Source organism: Panulirus ornatus, chromosome 70 (genome assembly GCF_036320965.1).
Source record: "Panulirus ornatus isolate Po-2019 chromosome 70, ASM3632096v1, whole genome shotgun sequence".
NCBI lineage: Eukaryota > Metazoa > Arthropoda > Malacostraca > Decapoda > Palinuridae > Panulirus > Panulirus ornatus.
This window is the reverse complement of record NC_092293.1, coordinates 2,336,720-2,346,719: the sequence shown is the minus strand read 5'-3', so window position 1 is coordinate 2,346,719 and position 10,000 is coordinate 2,336,720.

Genomic DNA, 10,000 nt, shown 5'->3' with positions numbered 1-10,000 from the left:
CAGCAGCCAGAGGCCATTCCTCCCTCCTTGCCTGCAGAGTTCTTGATTTTCTGGAAAGTTCTACGAGATTCTGGTAAGATAAATACCATTGAGAGGACGTTGTTAGGGGACAGTCAGGTTCAGTTTAGAGTTGGTTGTGGGATGGTCCTTTTACTGTGTCGTATCAGCCAGATGGGTATTTCTTTTCACAGTTTTCGTTAAAGTTTGTTTTCTAGAGGCATAATCTAGAACACTATTTTCCATATGTTTATCATTTTTGTTGTTATAGTTTCATTATAATCATTAGTTTTGTTATTGTTGACTTTCAGATATTTGATGTTATGTTTGTGATTGCCGTGGAAGCGTCTGACATCTTGCTAGAAGACTTTCTGGTCACAATATTTCTGCACTGGGTAGTTGATCGTATTCTTTTATTGCAGGTTTTGTTATTATCTTGCTTTACATTAAGGTCTACTGGAGGTTTTCCCAATGCTGGTTGAACATATGTCCAGCAACAGGAGATGGCGTAAGATACAGTACTGATGAAACTTATCTATCAATATACCTATATAAATAACGCTCTATCAATCTATCAATCTAACTATGTATCTATCTATCTATCTTTATCTGAAAGTCAACAATAATGAAATCATTGATATATGAAGTATAACAACGTCCTCTCAATGGCAATTATCTCACCAGAATCTTCTAGAACCTTCCAGAAAACTATGAACTCTGCAGGCAAGGAGGGAGGAATGGTCTCCGGCTATTGATAAAACCATATTATTCCATATATATGTTTATATATACATATTTATGTATATATATGAATGTATATATAACGTACAGAATAATGTGGCCATCATCAGTATCGAAGAAAACTGAAAAGATGAGGTCCCACCGAGATTCGAACTCGGATTGCTGGATCCAAAGTCCAGAGTGCTAACCCTTACACCATGGGACCTGATAAGAAAAGATGTGATTTCATCTAAATGTTTTACATATAATCAACCAGAGGCCATTCCTCCCTCCCTGCCTGCAGGGTTCAAGGTTTTCTAGAAGGTTCTCGAAGATTCTGGGTAGGAACTGCCATTGAGAGGACGTAGTTATACGTATCATTAATGATATTGTTGTTGACTTTCTGATTTAGAAAGATAGATAGATAAATAGATCGATAGATAGATAGGTAAAAAACAGATATTAGATAGATCGATAGATACGTAAGGCTGTATATGTCAACTTTCACAGAAATCATTGATATCTGCGTTATTCTGCAAGAAATACATGTACATGGATGTAGTGATAATATGGGTTAGGTATAAGACCAGTCGTGTTGAGATTGTAGTGAATGTGACCATTGACTTCAACCTTAATGGTGTAGTGAAGATAAAGTTGTAGTGAAGATAAATCTTGAAGTGACTCATAAGGTTGTTGTGAGTACAAGGATGCATCGTAAATGAGTACTTCCTACCTGAAAGTCAACAATTACAAAATTGATCAAGTATAACAACATCCTCGGACAACCAACTACAAACACCAACCATAGAGTGAACCTGACTGTCATCTAACGACGACCTCTCAAAGGTAATGATCTTACCAGAATCTTCGAGAACCTTCTAGAAAACCTTGAACCCTGCAGGCAGGGAGGGAGGAATGGCCTCTGGTTGATTATATGTAAAACATTTAGATGAAATCACATCTTTTCTTATCAGGTCCCATGGTGTAAGGGTTAGCACTCTGGACTTTGGATCCAGCAATCCGAGTTCGAATCTCGGTGGGACCTCATCTTTTCAGTTTTCTTCGATACTGATGATGGCCGCATTATTCTGTACGTTATATATACATTCATATATATACATAAATATGTATATATAAACATATATATGGAATAATATGGTTTTATCAATAGCCGGAGACCATTCCTCCCTCCTTGCCTGCAGAGTTCATAGTTTTCTGGAAGGTTCTAGAAGATTCTGGTGAGATAATTGCCATTGAGAGGACATTGTTATACTTCATATATCAATGATTTTATTATTGTTGACTTTCAGATAAAGGTAGATAGATAGATAGATAGATAGATACATAGTTAGACTGATAGATTGATAGAGCGATATTTAGATAGGTATATAGATAGATAAGTTTCATCAATACTGTATCTTACGCCATCTCCTGTTGCTGGACATATGTTCAACCAGCATTGGGAAAACCTCCAGTAGACCTTAATGTAAAGCAAGATAATAACAAAACCTGCAATAAAAGAATACGATCAACTCCCCAGTGCAGAAATATTGTGACCAGAAAGTCTTCTAGCAAGATGTCAGACGATTCCACGGCAATCATGAACATAACATCAAATATCTGAAAGTCAACAATAACAAAACTAATGATGATAATGAAACTATAACAAGAAAAATGATAAACATATGGAAAATAGTGTTCTAGATTATGCTTCTAGAAAACAAACTTTAACGAAAACTGTGAAAAGAAATACCCATCTGGCTGATACGACACAGTAAAAGGACCATCCCACAACCAACTCTAAACTGAACCTGACTGTCCCCTAACAACGTCCTCTCAATGGTATTTATCTTACCAGAATCTCGTAGAACTTTCCAGAAAATCAAGAACTCTGCAGGCAAGGAGGGAGGAATGGCCTCTGGCTGCTGATGATAACCACATTATTCTATATATATACTTTTACCTACAATCGAAGGTTGACCGGCCAGCCCAAGTGGCTACAGAGGTTGTATCCATGAAAGAAGGACCCACCAGCAGACGAATTCGGTTGGCAGGTTGTATCGAAGAAGAAGAAAAAGAAGGTTGCCCAACCAGCCCAACCAGAAGGGTGTAGCAAAGAAACGAAAGAAGGCTGCCCAACCAACCTGGGTGGTAGTAAGGATGGCTGCTCCACAACCCCAGGTCGTTAGGCAGACTGTAGCCATGGAAGAAAGGAAGGCTGCTCGTCCACCAGCCCAGGTACCGAGTGAGCGTGTAGCTATGCTGGCTGACCCACCAGCCCGGGTAGATAGCTACGCCCAGATGGCTATGTCGGGTGCAGCAAAGAAGCAAACCCCACAACTACTCCACGAGGTTTGCAAGCCTGCACCCAAAAAGATGAAGACGAAGGTTGCCACACTACCCAATGCACCACCACATGTCTAGAAAGGGAAAAGGTGGACAGAATGGCTGGAGGTCCCACTCCAACAACAAAATCATCTTAGGAGCCAAGTTCCATCCATTATTGAATATATATATATATATATATATATATATATATATATATATATATATATATATATATATATATATATATATATATATATATATATATATATATATATATATATATATATATATATATATATATATATATATACATATCTATATATATATATATATATATATATATATATATATATATATATATATATATATATATATATATATATATATATATATCCTTCTGTATGTTTACTTTCGATAATGAGGAACAGAAGAAAGAGCCAAGCAATATAGATTTCGTCAAAGACATCTCTCTTTTCTAAACGCTGCCTCGCAAAGATTTTCATTAATTCAAATTGAAGAAACAGACGTATTTTTCTATTGTCTGGTTAGCTCAGTGGTAGAGCGTGAGTCTCACACACTCAAGGTCGTGGGTTCGAGACCCACACCAGACATATTTTTTGTCTTTATCTTTTTTCATTTTGTCCGCATCACATGTGTGCAACATTCAGTGTGTTCGTCCAACGTTATAGTGAAGATCTTCACAATAAATTGGGGTTTTCGACCTTATCTGAAAGGGTCAGGTCCACCAAGACGTCCTTGAAATCTTCCAGAAGCTTCTGGCGATCCTCCTCCTACGACAGGAACATGGAGACTTACCCTGTGGTTATTTTGCCGGCTAGTCGGCAACGGTCGGTTAAGCAGTATTTTGCCGTGGTAATCTCAGTGCTTTATATAATACTAAGTGCCAGAAAATGTTCTTGTGGGCGTAGCTCAGTGGTAGAGCACTCGCTTGGCATGCGAGAGGACCCGGGTTCAAACCCCGGCGCTTCCATTTTTGTTATTTGGGAAATTCATTTTCAGTCGTATATATATATATATATATATATATATATATATATATATATATATATATATATATATATATATATATATGTATATATATATATATATCGTCCGATCAGGAAAGTTAAGCAACGTTGGGTCTGGTTAGTACTTGGATGGGTGACCGTCTGGGAACACCAGATGCTGTTATCCCTGGGGATAGGGAAGAAAGAATACTTGCCTCATATTCCTTGTGTGTCGTACAAGGCGACTAAAAGGAGAGGGAGCGCGAGACTGGAAATCCTCTCCTCTCTTTTTCAATTTTCCAAAGGAAGGATCAGAGAAGGGACCAAGTGAGAATATTCCCTCAGAGGCTCAGTGTAGTGAGAGTGTAGTGAGGAAGAGCATAGTGATGATAAGGATATTGTCAAGATAGCTTGTAGTGAAGATACGAATTTAGTGAAGATCCGAATGTGGCAGAGATAAGGGTTATCAAAGAGTAAACTTTATTCAAAATGATTATGTAGTGAAGATAAAAACTTTTTAGTGAACATCAGGGAGTGCAATGATGATGATATGGTATAAATAACGGGGTAGTGAAGAAGAGGGTATAGTGAAGATATAATTTAGTGAGAATAAGCTAGTAGTGAAGATACACGTTAGTGAATATGAGGTTGTAGTGAACTTAACTTTATTGACCTGATCCCCCAAATCCTCCAAACTACGTTCAAGGACGGATCCAAAGCCAACCGAAAAGGCTATTTCTCTGTGTATTGTTAGTGGTGGTGGTGGTGTGTAGGTGTGTGTAATCATCTATTTGCACTGTATTAGGAGGGGGTTTTACACTCGTGGGGCCCCGTGTAAGTACGTTGTTTGTGTGAGCGGGTAAAATCTAAAGCCTTTCTTGAAACCAGCTAAGTCAAGATAAGGTCGTATGAAGATGAGGCTGTAGTGAAGATTATAATAAGCCTTTCATAGTGAAGATAAAGGGATTAAGGAGAGGAGATGTAGTAAAGAAGATTATAGTGAACACAAAAGGATTCAAGCTAAGTACAGGGTCGGCCTACTGGCTTGAACTTACATTTCAGGTCGAAGGCATTCGAGTACATAGTATTCGAATAGTTATGTCCGTATCAGGGCGATCATAGCCTAGCGGTAGCTCTCCCGCCCGTTGCACAGGGGTCCCGGGTTCGATCCTGGCTGTTGGAGGTTTTTATGTTTCATGAGAGTGCTCGTTCATATGCACTTAGTTCGTTGGGTTGGGGGTGGAGGGGTGGAGTGGGGGGGATTTTGTGTGGTCGGGGCCTGGAGTGGAGTGAGTTGGAGCGGTGTGGTGTGCCGGGGTTGGCGTGCTGTCAGTGGGTTGAATCGGGGCGGGGGGGGCGTCTGGGGTGAGCCGTGGAGGGCTGTGTGGGTGTGTGTATTTGCGTGTGTGGACGTATGTATGTGCATGTGTGTGGGGGTGGGTTGGGCCGTTTCTTTCGTCTGTTTCCTTGCGCTGCCTCGCAAGCGCGGGAGACAGCAAAAAAAAAAAAAAATGTATATATATATATATATATATATATATATATATATATATATATATATATATATATATATATATATAATATATATATTATCCCTGGGGATAGGGAAGAAAGAATACTTCCCACGTATTCCCTGCGTGTCGTAGAAGGCGACTAAAAGGGGAGGGAGCGGGTGGCTGGAAATCCTCCCCTCTCTTTTTTTCAATTTTCCAAAAGAAGGAACAGAGAAGGGGGCCAGGTGAGGATGTTCCCTCAAAGGTCCAGTCCTCTGTTCTTAACGCTACCTCGCTAACACGGGAAATGGCGAATAGTACGAAAGAAATATATATATATATATATATATATATATATATATATATATATATATATATATATATATATATATATATATATATATATATATATATATATATATATATATATATATATATATACATATATATACATTTACACACACACACACACACACACACACACACATATATATATATATATATATATATATCTTTTTTTTTTATTATTATTACTATACTTTGTCGCTGTCTCCCGCGTTTGCGAGGTAGCGCAAGGAAACAGACGAAAGAAATGGCCCAGCCCCCCCTATACACATGTATATACATACGTCCACACACGCAAATATACATACCTACACAGCTTTCCATGGTTTACCCCAGACGCTTCACATGCCTTGATTCAATCCACTGACAGCACGTCAACCCCGGTATACCACATCGCTCCAATTCACTCTATTCCTTGCCCTCCTTTCACCCTCCTGCATGTTCAGGCCCCGATCACACAAAATCTTTTTCACTCCATCTTTCCACCTCCAATTTGGTCTCCCTCTTCTCCTCGTTCCCTCCACCTCCGACACATATATCCTCTTGGTCAATCTTTCCTCACTCATTCTCTCCATGTGCCCAAACCACTTCAAAACACCCTCTTCTGCTCTCTCAACCACGCTCTTTTTATTTCCACACATCTCTCTTACCCTTACGTTACTCACTCGATCAAACCACCTCACACCACACATTGTCCTCAAACATCTCATTTCCAGCACATCCATCCTCCTGCGCACAACTCTATCCATAGCCCACGCCTCGCAACCATACAACATTGTTGGAACCACTATTCCTTCAAACATACCCATTTTTGCTTTCCGAGATAATGTTCTCGACTTCCACACATTCTTCAAGGCCCCCAGAATTTTCTCCCCCTCCCCCACCCTATGATCCACTTCCGCTTCCATGGTTCCATCCGCTGCCAGATCCACTCCCAGATATCTAAAACACTTCACTTCCTCCAGTTTTTCTCCATTCAAACTCACCTCCCAATTTACTTGACCCTCAACCCTACTGTACCTAATAACCTTGCTCTTATTCACATTTACTCTTAACTTTCTTCTTCCACACACTTTACCAAACTCAGTCACCAGCTTCTGCAGTTTCTCACATGAATCAGCCACCAGCGCTGTATCATCAGCGAACAACAACTGACTCACTTCCCAAGCTCTCTCATTCCCAACAGACTTCATACTTGCCCCTCTTTCCAAAACTCTTGCATTTACCTCCCTAACAACCCCATCCATAAACAAATTAAACAACCATGGAGACATCACACACCCCTGCCGCAAACCTACATTCACTGAGAACCAATCACTTTCCTCTCTTCCTACACGTGCACATGCCTTACATCCTCGATAAAAACTTTTCACTGCTTCTAACAACTTTCCTCCCACACCATATATTCTTAATACCTTCCACATATATATATATATATATATATATATATATATATATATATATATATATATATATATATATATATATATATATATATATATATATATATTCCTATGAGTCCACGGAGAAAATGAAACACGATAAGTTCCCAAATGGACTTTCGTGTAATAATGGCAAGCAAGTATGAAAGATAGAGTATGAAAGACAAAGACAGTGGACAAGTGTTATGTATTCTGTTTCCTTGATAATCATTTGGTCTGACTCATTCAGATAAGGTCCAAAACGCCAGTAGTGAAGATGTACAAAGGATAATAGAGCAGTGTGCGTACGTACGTAGTGTGAGTATCTTGACTGATAGAAAGTATTGAAAGCGGCAGGAAGTAGTGAGATATTGTATTGTGCTTCGTACAAGACTGGCGGGCGACTCCGTCCTTCGTGCTGTGCCACACACAGTCTGGTGATTGTCGGGATGTGTAGCCATAATGTTTGATCTTATGACCATTAGTGATACATCATGTGATGTTTGCTATCACAACATCGGCTTCTTCCTCCTCCTCCAGGAGAGTGGCGATCAGGTGGCTGTTATTGTGGTAGCCCGGCACCTGCAATTGTAAGATTTCAAGCAACATTGTGAAAATGGGATACATTATAAAGAGTTCCATAATTTCTCTAATTCTTCCCCAAATTCATGTGGACCTGCAACGCTGAAAATGTTTAAATACCGCTGGTGTAGAGGGAGGGAGAGGGAGGCCTGGGATGAGAGTGAGGCTTTGTAGGAGAGAAATGCTCGGGATGAGAGAGGTTGAACACAAGATGTGTGGCCGGAGAGTGAGGCTTTGAAGGAGAGAGAGGCTTAGGATGAGAGAGGTTGGGAATGAGAGAGGCTTGGCAGGAGAGTGAGGCTTTGAAGTAGAGAGAGGCTTGGGAGGGAGGAGCTGTAAACCTGTGAATGGGAAAGAAGTTTGTGATGAGAGAGGCTGATCATGAGAGAGAGGCTTTGGATGGGAGATGCTGGACACCAGAATTTGGGAGGAGACTGAAGTTGTAAAAGAGAGATCTCGCATAAGCGAGGCTGGACACGAGAGATATACTTGGAATGTGAGAAAAAGTAGTGAAGTAGAGAGAAGCTTGGGATGAGAAAATCTGGAGGCAAGAGAGGCGTGGGAGGAGAGTGAGGCTGAGTGTGGCAGAAAGGTTTGTTTGAGAGAGGCTGGACACCAGAGCAAGACTTGGGTTGAAAGTGAGACTTGAGAGAAAGAGAAAGGCTGGTGACGAAAGCGAGGCTGGACGTGAGAAAAGATTGGCATGAAAACGATATTGGTTAGATGAGAGAGGCTGGTCTTGAGAAAGAAGCCTGGGTTGAGGGTTAAGTTGGATACGAGAGAGAGGATCGAGATGAAACAGAGGCTGTGGAGGAGCGAGAAGCTTGGGATGAGAAGGGCTGGACAAGGAAGAGGTTTGAGAGGGGAGTGAGGCTGTGAAGGAGAGTGGGGCTTGGTATGAAGATGGCTTGACACGAGAGAGAGACTTGGGATTAAGGTGATGTTGGGAACAAGGGGCGGGGGGGGGGGGGGGGGGGGAATAAGAGTTAGGCTGGATATGAGAGAGAGGATTGGGATGAGAGTGAGGCTGTGAATGATCGAGAGGCTTAGGATGCGAGAGAGAGAGGCTTAACAAGAGAGGAGCCTGAGAGGAGAGTGAAGCTGTGTAGGAGAGAGAGATGCTCGAGAGGAAAGAGGCTAGACACGAGAGAGGCTTGGGATGAGAGTTAGTCTGGACGAGAAAGACAGGCTTGGGATGGGACTCTGGATCTGAAGAAGAGAAAGGCTTGGGGTGAGAGATGCTGGATATGGGATAGACCCCTGGGATGAGAGCTAGGCTGGACATGGGAGGGAAGTCTGGGATGAGAGTGAGGCTTTTAAAGAGAGAGAAGCTTGGGATGAGAGAAGCTGGACATGAGGGGCGCTTGGGATGAAAATGATGCTGTGAATGAGACAGAATCGTATAAGAGAAGCTGGACACAAGGAAGGGGTTGAGGAAACGTAAGGCTGTGAAGGAGAGAGAGGTTTCCTGTGAGAAAGGCTGGATACGAGAGAAACCCTTGGGGTGAGAGTTAGGATGAATACGAGAGAGAGACATCGGATGAGAGAGACGGTGAAGGAGAGATAGCCTTCGGATGAGAGAGACTGGACACGAGGGGAAGGTTTAGGGCGAAAGCAAGTTGATACGAGAGATAAGTTAAGGATGAAGCCAGGCCAGCCGCGAGAAAGGCTTGGAGTTACATAGACTCAGAGACCACACAGCCAGGTGGTCTGGCCTTAACACTACTTAACAAAATGTATTGCCCTTAACAGCAGTAGAAGAAACGGAGAGCAAAGCAAAGGCTCCCTCCCCACCCTCAACTCCCTCCGGCAACACGCAGCACGGAAAACATGTAGAAAAAAATACCTTGCAGGATTTACAAGACTGAAGGAAATGTTTACATGAAAGTCACAAGGTAGAATGAACATGAACAAGTCATGCATGCCATCACCAAGGACATGCATCCCTTCACTTTCTGTTATAAAGACAATAGTGAGGATAAACTTAAGCTCCAGCCTCCCGACTTACCATGACTATATCATTCCTAATGTTGATGAATGATATTATAAAACTTACTTACTCTTACAAAGCAGGTGACATGGGTTAATCAATGTTGGTATGTTACCT